The sequence below is a fragment of the Cavia porcellus genome, unplaced genomic scaffold, assembly GCF_034190915.1.
Source record: "Cavia porcellus strain 051 isolate PalLab524CR breed Dunkin Hartley unplaced genomic scaffold, mCavPor4.1 scaffold_1, whole genome shotgun sequence".
In the NCBI taxonomy this organism is placed as follows: domain Eukaryota; kingdom Metazoa; phylum Chordata; class Mammalia; order Rodentia; family Caviidae; genus Cavia; species Cavia porcellus.
In genome coordinates this window covers 240,039,490-240,053,639 of record NW_026947484.1, presented here as the reverse complement: position 1 = coordinate 240,053,639, position 14,150 = coordinate 240,039,490, and positions in this window count along the sequence as shown.

Here is a 14,150-nt window from a genome sequence, read left to right as displayed (position 1 = left end):
TTAAGAAATCAACCAATAACAAATGATAGAGGGGCTGCGGATTTAGCTTAGTGGCATAAGCGCCTGCCTTGTAAGCACGCAGTCATGAGTTCAATCACTGGTACCAATAGAAAAAACAAACAAACAAATGCTGGAGGGGCTGTGGAGAAAAAGGAACCCTTCTCCACTGTTGGTGGGAATGCAGGCTGGTGCAACCACCGTGGAAATCAGTGTGGAGAGTCCTAAAAAAACCTAGAATCAGAGGACCCATTCAACCCAGCTATTCCACTTCTGAGTACCTTCCCTAAAGAATTAAAAACATCATACCACAGTGATATTTGTGCACCCATGTTTATAGCAGCACAATTTGTAATAGCTAGATCTTGGAAACAACCTAAATGCCTGTTGACTGAGGAACGGATACAAAAGATGCGATATTTCCATACAGTGGAATACTACTCAGCCACATTGATAAACTGGACACTTTTATAGATAAATGAGAATATATTATTAGTGAAGTGAAGAAGACATGCATGTGTAAACACCATATTGCTTCATTCGTATGACAAGCTGAAAGAAAAACATGTAGATGTGTATGTATAATGTATATAAAAATAGTTAAGATAGTTAAAGAAGAAGAAGCTTAGTGCCCTCCTTGCCATCCACATGGCCTGTTCAGAAGCCAGTTCATGCCTCCCTTCACGGAACACCTCGGAAGGTTCTGCCTTCCCTCCTACACCTCCTCCCAGCCTCTTGGTCCCAGAGAGAACGACCTCAGCCAGAGAGTGGGAGACCGTGAGACCTGGGTACTGTCCCCAACCGCCAGGCCTGCACCACCACTAAGCCAGTGGATCTTCAGGGCTGTCCTTGTGTCACCTGATGTCACAGCTACACGTGCCACGTCCAGGCTGGAGGGGAGTCTGGGAGTCCATTTTGGTCTCTGCAGTGGGACACAGCTCTGTTTCATAATGTGAAGGACTTCTCAGCTCTAAATAAGTGTAGAAGACCAAGTGGGCGGCCCCTCTGGAATGTAGAACTGTTACCCCTGGATTATGTAAACCAGGCCCTGGCTCTGGGTCCGATATGTGCAGAGCTGGCAACGTTATTTCCTTATCCCTTCAACCGGCTCTAAGCAATGCAAATAAGGCTAGTTGAGGTACAGATATGTAACCTTTAAGGCCAATTGACAATTTCCTGTTTCCTCGCATCATTTCCCTGTTAAATGGTTGAACACAGCTGAGTCAGAAAGCTCCAGGAATGTCAGCTGAATTCAAACCCCAAAAAAGAGCCTATGATTTCCCAAGGCGCAAAGATTTACGTATCAGGAACTAAAGCAACAGCCTCCTGAATTCATTCATACGCTGCCCCCGTCTGGCTGTCCAGACTGGCCTTTCCGCGTATCCTTCTCCCTGCACACTGCAGAAGTGCTTGCTCTCCGTCCAGGTAGCTCAGCTCACCCTGCTCATGTGGTTCCCGCCATCCTCACTGTCACTCACCCCTGAAACACTCCCTTCTTCACGAGAGTAAATTCCAGGAGAGACCTAGGATAAGGGCCTTTGTCTGTATATCCTCACTTGGATTGAATTTAGGACTCTGGCTGCCCATAACTCTGAATCTGTCTTGGTGTCTTCATTTTGGAGATGTCTGGGTTTAGTCTTTACCATATGAGTTGCTGTATGATGATGAATCGTATCTTAAACTTCCTGAGAAGAACGGAGATCCTTCCAGTTCGTGAGCTCAGCTGAGCTCACACATCCCTTGGTTGTTTCTGCTTGGGGGTTGGGGTAAGTATATCAATTAGCTTTCGCTGGGTAACAAACTGCCTGAAAAAGTGGTAGCTTGAAACAGTAGTTGTTAGGTGTGTGTGGTTTGTGGGTCAGCAGTGTGGGTTGGATCGAGCGGGCGGTTCTCTTGGTGCCGCTGGGCTGGCTCAGCCTCTGCAGCTTCACTGCAGTGTGTGAGGCTCTGGTCCACGGCTCTACTCACACTTCTGGCCCTTGGCTGGGGCAGCTGGGGTAATTAAGTGATCACGCGTCTCTCCCTGTCTCTTATCTAACTCAGGCACATGGCTGATATCAGCATTCCAAGCAGAGCAGGAGAGGTTAGATTCAGTGTGCAAGCACTTTTTAAGTCTCTGCTCGCTCCAAGTTTGCTGCCATTGTATGAACTGATATGAAAGCAAACCCCAGGCTAGTGTGGGACGGGACAATGTCCTGAGAGCTTGAAAACTGAACGTTAAATTTCCAGGAACTTTGTGAGCTGGTTGTTCAGCTGCTAGTACTTTGACATTAGCCATTAGGAGAGATTTGTGCACACCACAGACACAGACAAAGGTAGCCGGGCATGGTGGCACGGGCCTGCCATCCTAGCGCTCAGCGGGGCTAAGGCAGGAACAGCACAAAGGCAAGACCAGTCTGGAGACGAGTGAGATCTGCCTCAGATTGTAAATACAGGTGGGGAGGGGTGTTCGGGAGGGGTGCCCTGGAGTTCAGTCCACACACCACACACAAAAGTTGTCAGGTGTTGTGAACCAGGGGCCCCTTTCCCCCTGGATCGGCAGAGCACCATTGGACTATCCAGGGGTGTGGGTACTCAGAGAGGAACTGTCACAGCATAACTGGCCTCTTACCCTCCACTCATTTATCTAGCTCAGTAAGATTGTAAGAGTCTTTAATTTGAGACAAGTTCTCACTATATAGTGCAGACTGGCCTTGAGGCCACCATGTAGCCCAGGCCGGACTCAAATTCACAGAAGGTCTCCTACCTCAGCCTCCCAACAATGGCCAGTGTGCACCACCATGCCCAAGAGCCACAGCTTTTGAGTAAAATGATGCTTGGTATTTATAGTTTAAAGAGAGGGCTGTGAAAGCGTCGAGCGGTTCAGGAGCACATCCCAGTGGCTCTTAACTTTGTAAGCTCCGTTTCGTGTTTTCCACTAGCAGGCCCTGCTGAGCCCGGCTAAACCACGCTTTCTTTTTTTTTTTTTTTTTTTTTTTTTTTTTTTGTATTTTTCTTTTTTTATCGGTACCGGGGATCGAACTCACGACTGTCTGCTTGCAAGGCAGGCCCTTATGCCGCTGAGCTAAATCCCCAGCCCTAAACCACGCTTTCAACATAGTGAGTTACAAGTTAATTCAATCGGAATTATGTTCCAGGATTATTTCAAAGCTGAAAATGGGAGAGGAAAGGCCTGTCCTTTCTCTCCCAAACTGTGATGGAGAGTCAAGGGCTGCCAGTCATCACAGCTGCACTTTTGGGGGCAGCCAGCCTAATTCACAAAGTTACCATAGAAATTTCCATAGAAGGAGGAAAAGGGAGAAGAGAGACCCACCAGGACCCTGCTGCTGTTTGCTGGTGGTCTCACACAGTTTATGTGGTGTACAGGGTTAAACATAGTGACCAGTTTGTAGCACTTGCAACCAAACAGTCCTGCCCAGTACATGAACACAGGCCACTTGCTGAGGATGGTAGAGGAGGACGGGAAAGGGCGGGCATCGCTGTGCAGAGAGCACGGTTTGGTCTGCAGTGCTGTGCTTGTCCAGGAGGTGGGGTGTGAGCGGACAAAGGAGGGCGTCAGCAGTGTCTTAAGAAGCGCCAGACCTAACCGCCAGACCCGCAAGGGGAGCCAGGGCTCCTCTGCAGAGGTGTCCTGGCCAGGGTCTGTAGGTCTCTTCCTCCCCTGTCCTTTGGGTCCGGTAACGGAAGCAATGCCAGGCACTACAGCAGACACCTGTCACAGGGAGTTACACGATTACAAAACTGTCACAGGGGTAGGGAGCAGGCGGCAGACCACGTGTACGGGGTGGCTCTCCTATCACACTAGCACAGAAGCAGCCTGCCGCACCTGCTGGCTTGACCACACGCTTCCTCAAGGGCAGCTCCCATCAAGAATTCATCTGTCTCTTTGTGGCCAGCAAGATAGGACCAGCCGCTGAAATTTCTGCTCAGTAACCTCAAAAAAGACAAGTATCCCCTTAACCATGCCTGCTAGCAGAAACGCCAGCAACCACAGAAAGAGGCATTTATTTTCTGATCAGTTACCTTCAGAGCACTAAACTGTAGTTTTCCTTTTCCTCATATCCACCCAGAAAATTTCTGAGCACACATAAGCACACATGCATGTGCGTGTGTGCATCTGTGTAAATCCCATGGGGTGACCCTTTTGGTCTTAAAAGACCTCTATCTGAAGACTTGAAAACTATAATTGGTTTTTGCAGGAGACACTCTCACTCTCTACTTTTAACATGCAATCAAGGTCCTTGAAGATAAATGTAAAATATTAACTATTGAATACACAACAGAAGTGCAACACACTTTGACGGTCATTTCAAAATGGAAAAAGGCAAAATCTCATAATTTATAAAAGATGAAAATATAGCTTCCCTAATATTTAAAAGGCAGAATTTTATTTCAGTTTTGTCTAAATGTTACTTCAAAACTTTCCAGAGCAAAAACCAAATACATTATTATTATTTTATTATTTTGGTACCAGGGATCAGACTCACGACCTCATGCTTGCCAGGCAGGTGCTTATGCCACTGAGCTAAATCCCTGGTGCATTATTTTTTTAAAAAACAAAATTCTTTTAAAGACAAAAAGCTAGAAATATGAAAAACCAAACCAAAGCACTTTTTGGAGATACTGAAGATTGAACCCAGCCCTCTGTACTGGGCCATGCACCCAGCCTTTTATTTTACTTTCAGACAAGGGCTCACTAAATCACTAAATTGCCAGGAACTCCCATCCTGCTGCCTTGGGCACCCAGAACGCCAGGATTACATAGGACTGTAGGCATATTGTCACCCACCTGGCTTAACACCTAAAAAGCATTTTTAAAAAATCTTGAATCTAAGGGCACAGTGGTGTCTGTGGGTCTAATTCAGGTAGGGGCGATCAGAGCAACACAGCCTCTCATGCCTCTCGCCCTTCTCCTCCAGCTGGCTCTCTGCCTTTGCTCCTTTGGTCCCACCAGAGGGCAGCAACTCACAGTCAAGGCCCAGGTCGGCTGGTGCCCTGCCCTCCAGCATCCCAGCAGGCCAGATGACCTTTGGGCTTGGCCCATGCATGGATCCCATGCATGGCTCAGTCCTGTCCCTATGGATCTGTGTGGTGGGAGGGCTGTGTCCCGGAAAGGGCCAAGCCTGCTGCTTTTCTGCCTGTCTCCTGAAGCATGGACACTGCCAGCTTCTTCTGCCTGGACACTTGGGGGCGTTCTTGGGGCCCTGCTCAGAAACCCACAGTCACTGCCATCTGCTCTTTCACAGGGCAGAAGGACCACAGAGCCTCAAGAAACAGAGAGTGGGTTTTCTGGGTCCCAGAGTGTCTTTGTTTGCCTTTGTGTGTGTGATTTGAGACAGGACTGGCTTTGAACTCACTATGGAGCCCAGGCTGACCTTAAACTTGTGATCTCTCTGCCTCAGTATACCCAGTGCTGGGATTAGTGTGTGCCACTATGCCCAGTCCAGCTGTTCTTTTGTTTGTTGGTTGGTTGGTTGGTTTTGTCTTTTAGAGAGAGGCTCTCGCTATGCAGTTCAGGCTGGCCTTGGGCTCACTTTGTAGTCCACGCTGGTCTCAAACTTGCTACGATCCACCTGCCTCAGCCTCCCAAGTGCTGGGATTACAGGCGTGTGCCACCATGCCTGGCTCAGTCTGAGTGTTCTTGAAAAGGTGTTTTGATACTTGTCTGGGGTGTCCGAAGCCCATCTAGTTTCTGAGTTGCATTTCTTTACCTAGGACCCACATTTCAGATTACTTCTCAGGGTGTGTGAGACCCTGGTGATTCCTGAAAGGCCTCTTGTGACCAGAGATTAGGGAACGGTGAGCAGCATGTGACTGTTTCCCTGAAGACACAATCAGGCCCAAAGAAGTGAGATTTTCTAAGTGAGGGGAGCGAAAATGCCAGGACCTGGTTGGGGAGAGGCACGCGGAGAGGAATCCCTAGAACCACACAGCAGAGGCCCAGTTGTGGACCAGCAGCATCCTCTCCCTTCTGCGCCCCACGGATTCATACACAAGTGTCACAGCTCTGATTCTAGGGGCAGGCTCAGCGCCTTCGGGCTCAGAGAGAAGCCTGCTCATCCAAGGGGGTTTGTGGAACAGGGGCCGGGAGTCCTGCAATGGTAGTGCAAGTCACTGGCTGCAACCAGGGCCCCGTAAACCTCTAGACAGTCGGATTCTTCTCCCTGAGCCCCAGGACCCGTAATGGTCCAGCTTCAATGAGAGTCATTAAGGCACAATGGAGAGAGAGAACCGGGAGTTTTGTGGACATTTGATTGTTATCTCTTCTTGGAGTCTTCTCTTAACAAGTCTTTGGTGACCTTCTTTGTCTCTTTTGATCAATCTTGACTTTAAGTTCACATTGTCTCTAAATAGAATGGCAACCCCTACTTTTTTCTGGGTTCCTGTCACATAAGGAACCCAGAAAATCCTTTGACTTTCAGTCTAGGACTTTCTTTTGACTTAAATGTTTCTTGAATGCAGCAGATTGTGAGATCTTGCTTCTTGATCCACTTTCCCAGTCTGTGTCTTTTGATTGGTGGATTGAGAGCATTTACACTGATGGTTATTACAGATGTATATTGGCTTATTTTCTCATATTTTTGTTGTTTGCGTTCCTGGCTTTCTCCTCTGTTTAACTGCTTGCCCTGCCTGGGGGCTTCTTTCTGTTGGTGTTCATGTGTTTGTGGTCTGTTTTCTTTTTCTTATGTATCCTCCAGAGCATTCTCAAGAGCTGGTTTGGTGGTCATGAATTTCTTCAGTTATTCTTTATCATGGAAATATCTTATTTCTCCATTGATTTTGAAAAATAGTTTTTCAGGGTACATCAATCTGGGTTAGAGGTTTTCTTTTAGGGCTTGAAATACCTCACTTCCAGCTCTCCTTGGTTTGAGGGTTTGTGTTGAGAAGTCAGCTGTGATTCTGATGGGCTTCCTTTTATATAGGTGATTTGTTTCTTTTTTCTAACAGCTTTTAATATTCTATTCTTATGCTGAATTTCTGGAATCTTGATTATCACATGCCTTGGCATAGATTTCTTTTGGCCATGGCTGTTTGGAATTCTATATGCTTTATTTATTTGTATGTCAAATTCTTTATCCATGTTGGGGAAATTATCTGCCATTATTTCTATGAAGAGGTTTTTATGGTATTTGCACTGTCTCTAGCTTTCTCGTTGATTCTAGTCAATCTTATATTGTTCTTTTTTGCTCCATCTTGCAGCTATTGGATTGATTTTTCAAGATCTCTTGATGTTTTTAAGTCATCTTTTTTTTCATGGTTGCTAGCCACAATCCTTCTCCTAGATCTGATACTCACCTGTGTTCAATCTGTTGCATACACTTTCAATGGGGGTTTTAACCTCTTAGATTTCTGTTTGGACCTGTTTCATGGGTTCTACTTCTTCCTTATGTCGGACATTCATGGTGTTCATCATTTTCCTCAACTCTTCTATTTTTTAATCTGTCTTTTAATTTTGGTCATCACTGTTTTTGTGCCTGAGAATCGTTTTTTCTATCATCTCTTCCATTTGTTTTCACTTCTGTGGCTATCATTTCAGAAAGTCCCAGTGCTTGGCTTCTGACTTCCTCCGTTTCGCTGAGCTTGGATTTGTCCTGGGCTGGCTGGGTGTCTGCATTTTTTCTTCTGCATCTTGTTATTTTTTTTCTGTCCACTTTTTTCTGTGTTGCTGCTTGCCTGTTTCTTATGGTAGGTAGTTTTATCACAAGTACCAAGGCCTCCCTAGCAAATGTCTGGTCCTTAGGCATATCTTCTAGATTTAGGTGGTTCTGGGTCTTTATGTCAACACCAAGAGCCTACCTTCCCAATTTACTAAGGATGAGAGGTTGCTGTCGATTTGGCTCAGCACCTACTCTCTTGGTGCTGGACTATGGTGATGGTTATGACGCCACACAATCACAGTGTTGTCACACAAGGGAGGAAAACCGATTGTAACATGTCTGACATCCTGGCTAAAGGAAGCGTTAGCAGCAACACCAGCATCAAGTACAGCCTAGCTACCTACAAACCGTGGCATTAACCTGATATCTTAAGCATACGAGCAGATCCTACAGCTCTACAACAAAACCCAACATATGCCAGGAGCTTGTATGCAGTGATTTCCCCTGGGTGGGGTGATTTTACCTTGTTGCACATTGAAGGGTAATTTAAGAGGGACAGGGGACAAGACAGAGATGAGTTAGGTCAAATAGAGCAGAAGCAAGGCTGGAGGGCAGAAGATGAGCACCTACGTTTCGGGAAACTGAGGCCAGGAGAGAAGAATGGAAGAGAAAGCACAGGAGGTGCCCTCTCACGTAAATATCGTAAAATCAAGAGATAGATGAGGAAAGAGAAGGATGGTGAGTAGACGAGAACAAGAAGAAAGGGAAGAGATCTAACGAGTGAACAACAAACAAGATGGAGCAAGAGTAAAGCCATACAAAAGAAAGCACAACACCCCTGACCAGCCAGAAAAAGGAAACCCCATTAGACAGAGAAACACGGAAGTAGTAAAATCCCTCTGGCGTCCGCGGTTCTGCGGTGGTGTCAAGTGAGATGGCACACGTGCGCTGTGCGCTCCAGCCAGCTTGCCACGGGTTTGTGCCAGGCACGGGGCTCACGCTGGCCTCTCGGAGTTGGCGCTGGGACTGGTCTTCTGTGCGGGAGTCCTCCGAGCCCTTCAACACGGGGTGTGGCCCCTGCTTCTGTTCTGCCTGTCTGTGCCAGCACACAGCGCTGGTTCCCCCGAGTTACCAGCTCCGGGCTCGGGGGCTCACTGTGGCTTCAGACTCTTCCATCCACAGGTCCCACCTGGGCTGGCATGTCCCCCACACCAGAGTGGACGTGGGGTTTTCTGAGTTTTTCTGTACTGGGGATTGAACTCACAACCACACTCTTGGAAGGCAGGCACTTACGCCGCTGAGCTAAATCCTGGCCCCCTGTTTTGTTTTCTTGTTCCATTTTGACTATTTTGTCTTCTTTAAATTTACTAAAAAGAAATTTATTATTCTAGTACTTCCTATGCTTCATCAGACTCTGCTATTTTCTACTCAGGATAGCATGAAAAATGGAACCTTGTCTGTGGAAAGCCTGCTTTTTGTGGGGAGACCAAGGTCATACCAATAACGGGCCACAGAGCAGTGCCTCGCGGTCTCCGGGAAGCCCTGCTTTTTGGGTGTTCTCTGGCCATGTTCCCACTAGCCTATGAAGAAGTGAAGCCTCCCTCAGTCCACAACAGCACCCCCAGGCTTGCTGTCGAGGGGATGAGGGGCTGTGTAAGACGTCCACTCAGTGCGGGTGGCTGGCGGGGTATAGGAAGGATAGCAAGAAACACAGCGGGTCAGGAGGGAGACTTGTACCTCACTTCCCATGAGGAATGTTGGGAGGAGACTGACAGCCACAAAGGTCCCTGTGTAGAAGGCTGCTTGCTGCTGGGCTTTGGGGAAGTAATTAGATCACGAGGGCTCTCGTGAGAGATTCATAATTTGATGTTGTCTTAGTTACTTTTCTCTCATTGCTGAGACAAAATACCTGACACCCAAAATTAGAGAAGGAAAGGTTTATTTATCTTTGTTTGGGAGGTTTCAGTCCACATTCAGCTGGCCCCAAGACAGGGAGGCGTGGCCCAGGGAGAGCTGTTCATGGTGGTCGCAGCAGCAGAAGTGAAGGAGCAAAAGGGAAAATCACATGCCTTCGTCGCTCCCTTCTGCTGTATGCCAGCTCCGCCCTGGGCAGGGGCTGCTCTCACACTGCCAACCCCAGCACTAGACAGTGAACCACGCCATCACAGACGCTAGATTCAGCCACCTCATGACTGCATGAGGCTTGGGGGCCACCTAGACACAAACCATGACTGATGCTCTGGGAGGCATGAAGCAGGAAGCCGGGCTAGTTGACGCTGGTGCGCCCTTGGGAACTATTTCTCATTTCCGGTCCTTTCCTCTCCACCTCTCTTTCTTTCTAGCTGCATGAGGCCAACAGATTTCTGCTGGTGTGATCTTTTGCTGTGAAGTACCGCCTCACCGGAGGCCTGGAAAGAGCGGAGACAGCTGACTGAGGACTCAAACTGAGCTAAAATAAATCCTTCCTCCCGAACGCTAGTTTTGGTCTGGTGTTTTGTGACGGCAATGACAAGCTGACTAACACACTGGTGCCCAGCCAGCCCTGAGATCAAATCTGGAGAGAATCTGCAGGTGTCAGGTGGCAGGTTGTGTAGGCAAGGATGGAGACGGAGCTCCCGGGTTCCTACACGCTGCTGGACAGACCTAGCCATGTTTGCATGCACCACAGCCAGGTGCACTTGAGACTTGTGTGGAGAATCAGTGGGCTGCCATGGCAGGGCAGAGTGGTGCCACCACTGTGCCACCACTGTGGCTGAGGTAGCCAGCTTAAGCCACAGACAAAGTTCACCACTGTTGAGTTGGAGGACTCAGGCACAACCACACCAATGTTACCACCTCATGTCAACTCCTATGTTAGTTACCCCAGTGCCAAGCTGCCACCTGAGACCCCACTTACATTCAGGCACTGTTTTGGGGAGGAGCAGAGCGGAGTATCTCATGGCTGATGATGATGCTGTGCACAAAGATTTCGGCATCACCACTCGGCACAGCTGGAGTCACAGCCGAGTCTGTGGCCTGGCCTCCCGTTCACTGCTTTGAGCTTCGAACTCATTAACAGGAAAGAGGATCTTATTGAATCAGGTCATCTCTAGGGTTCTGCTAGCATCATGGGGGCTCATCAGGGGGTAGCCCATTTGTGCCTCCTTTGCACTAGGCTAATATTTAGCTAGTTTTAGATGAAGTGTTTGCATTTGTAAGCGGTCCCTTGTATCCACAGCACTGTATTTTTCTGGGCACTCAGTGTACATTATGCAGTGGCTGAAGCCAGACCCAGTGGACAAGGTTTTCTAGAAGCTACCAATTGCTAGATCCAGCTTTCAGGAGAGTTCTGCCCTTCTACCCTCCCTGCTGACAAGCAGGCAATTGACAGGAAGCCTGACTTCTAGAGCAGTGTATCAGTGGGCCCTTGGGCTATCAGGGAGTAAACACAGGGCAAGACTGGCCTTCCTGTTCCCCTGGCCAGGGGGAATGGAGGCAGATTTCCTTGAAGCTAGTTGACCTGAGCATTGACACAGGCCCTGCCAAAGCCCTTTAGCCAGTTTATTTTCCCCAGTATTGGCAATTGAACCCAAGGACTCTGCACTAGGCTGCATCCCTACCCCTTAAAAACAACAAAAGAAGTACTTTTATTTTGAAAGAAGATCTTGCTAAATTTCCCAGGCTGGGTTTGAATTTTCAGGCTTCCTGTTTACCCTCCTACAGTGCTGGGATTATAGGAGTGTGCCGCCATAGCCAGCTCCTTCTCCTCTTTCTCCTCCTCCTCTTTTTTTCCTGTACTGGGGATTGAATCCAGGATCTTTCATGCTAAGCTGCAAGCCATGATTATGATTATGTACAATTGTGAGGCAGGGTCTTACTACCTGCTGGGTGGACTTACACTTGTAGCCCCCTTGCCTCAGGCTCCCAGAGTGCTGGGATTGTGGTTATGTGTCACTATACTACCTCCTAATCTTGGGTTTTTAATTAAAGAGAACTTTAAAAAAGAATGGAGATATAATTTATGTGACATAAAATTAACTACTTCAATTGTTCGAAGTATTTTTAAAATCATGTTCTTATTGTTGTGTGAGCAGTAATACTAGCACATCCCAAAAGAAACTCCTGCAAAAGAAACTCCATGCCCATTAGGCAGTCGCTCCCACCTTCTGTTCTCCAGCTCTTAGCAACCACTAACCACGTTCTGTCTCGTGGATTTACCTACCCTAGACATCTTATAAATGAAGGCCTGCAATGTATTTGTGGCCTTCGTGTCTGACTTCTTTTGCTTAGTACAGTGTTCCCCACAAGGTTACATACTAGTTGTTGTTTCTTCTTATGTCTCTGTAGTACTGCTCGGTACTGCCACGCCTCATTTTATTTTTCCACCCCTGAATTGATAGAAATTTGAGTTATTTCCATATTGTGCTGTTAAGAATAGTAATCCAATGAAAATTCACGTACGGGTTTTTGTGTGAACATGCTCTTAACTCTCAGGAGTTGAACTGCTGTGCTGTAGTTTAGATCTGAAGGCCGCTGTGTTCAAAGTTTGGTCCCCACTTGCATAGTGGGAGGTGGTGGAGGAAGTGTGGCCACTGTGGGGGGGGTGTGGCTCTGGGGGAGCACTGTGACCGTAGCCCACTCCTTGTTCTTTGCCTTATGGCTGCCATAAAGCAAGCAGCTTTTCCACGTGCTTCCTGCTGTGCTAGGCAGCCTCACCGCGGGGCGGGAGCCAGGAGGTGCACCTGACCCTGGGATGAAAGCTCCAGTCTGTGGGCCAGCGTGCATCTTCGCTCAAGCTGGTTTGTCTCAGGTGTCTGTCCCAGTAACAGACATCTGACTGACACATGGCATCTTAGTTACTTTCTCATTGCTGGGACAAAATATCCAACACTCAAAAGTTAAAGGAGGAATAGTTTCTTTTACCCCACAGTTTGTAGAGGTTTCAGTCTGTAGTTGGCGGCCTCCAAGTAGGGCAGCCTGTCAGAGGGGCATGGCAGCAGGAAGCAGCAAGTCTTCCCCCTCCTTTCCCTTTTTATTCCATCCAGGTGCAAGCCTATTGGTAGGTGCCACCCACACCAGGGTTAACCCTCCCTCCGTAAGTCCATCATCCACACCCAGAACTCTGCTAAGCCAATCAGAGGGCTCAGCCAGTATCACACACCCATGACCCAGTCACTCCCGAAAGCCCTATCTATGAGTGCATGACGCTTTGGAGGACGTCTAGGTATAAACCATAACACACTGGGCCAAGTGATAGGTTTATGTTTAAATTTAGGATGAACTGCTAAGCTATTTTTCATAATATCTTCACCATTTTGCATTCTTATCAGTGATTTATGAGGGTTCAAATTGCTCCTCATTCTCACCAACATTGTGTGTGTGTGTGTGTGTGTGTACTGAGACTTGAACTTGGGACCGTCACACTGAGCTATATCCTAGCCTTTTTATTACTGTTATTTCAAGGCAGAGTCTCATTAAGTCAGCAAGGCTGACTCAAACTTTGGATCCTCCTGTCCTACCTTCCCAGAGTGCCAGAATCACGAGTGATCACTACAAGTGGTGGCTTTGATGTGCAGTTCTTCAATGCCAATGATGCTGGACATCTTTTCATATACACAGTAGTCACTTAAATGTTTTCTGGCAAAATGTCAAATTATTTGATCATTTAAAAATTGGGATGTTTGTCTTTCTGTTATTGAATCGTAAGAGATCTTTGTTGTCTTTTTGCTTTTCCTGATAGTGCATTTTGATGTCCTTTTGAATTTTTATAAAATTTAATATGTCTTTTATTTCTGTGCTTTGGGTAGCATATTTAAGGAGTTGTTAACTAATCCAAGGCCATGAAGGTTTACAGTGTGTTTCCTTATAAGAATCTTGTTGTTTTTATTCTTACATTGACACCTTTGACATATTTTGAGTTAATTTTTTCATGTGATGTGAGCTAGATGTCCAAATTCTTTGTCATATTGGTATCCAGCTCTGTGACACCATTGTTTAGTTGAGAAGACAATTATCCATGGCATGATGTTGGCATCATAAATGAAAATCAGTTAACAATAATGTACGAATTTATCCTGGACCCACACTTCTGCTATGCTTTCCATGGATTATTGTAGTCAGCTCACGATGGAAAGATTTCCTTCAACAGTTAATATCAAAACACCTCCGAGCCCTTGCAGATGACCTGTGCGTAGATGCCAGAGCACACTTAGACATTCAGCCAGGCAGTCTGCAGCTGTGCCTTAGCTCTCACTTCCTGCATGTGCAGAGCCTCGGGGAGGTCCGTCAGAGCCGAGTGCTCCGAGCCTTTTCAGTCCCATCCGAGCACGCACCCTTCTGGAGACGGATGTGACCTTCTAGATGCCCAAGAATGTGCCTGAAGTTTCAGGACTCTTATTCTCCAATGGTCTCACTCCCCAACTTCTTGCAAGGATCTTGGTTCCTCTCTTGTTTCCAGGATTTCCAGGGAGCCACACGAGAGGTCAAAAGAGAAGCTACAATCATCTGCGGTCTCATTCTGCCCCACCCAGGACAGGGTTTGACACCAACAGTGCACCGATGATCTGGAGAGTGAGG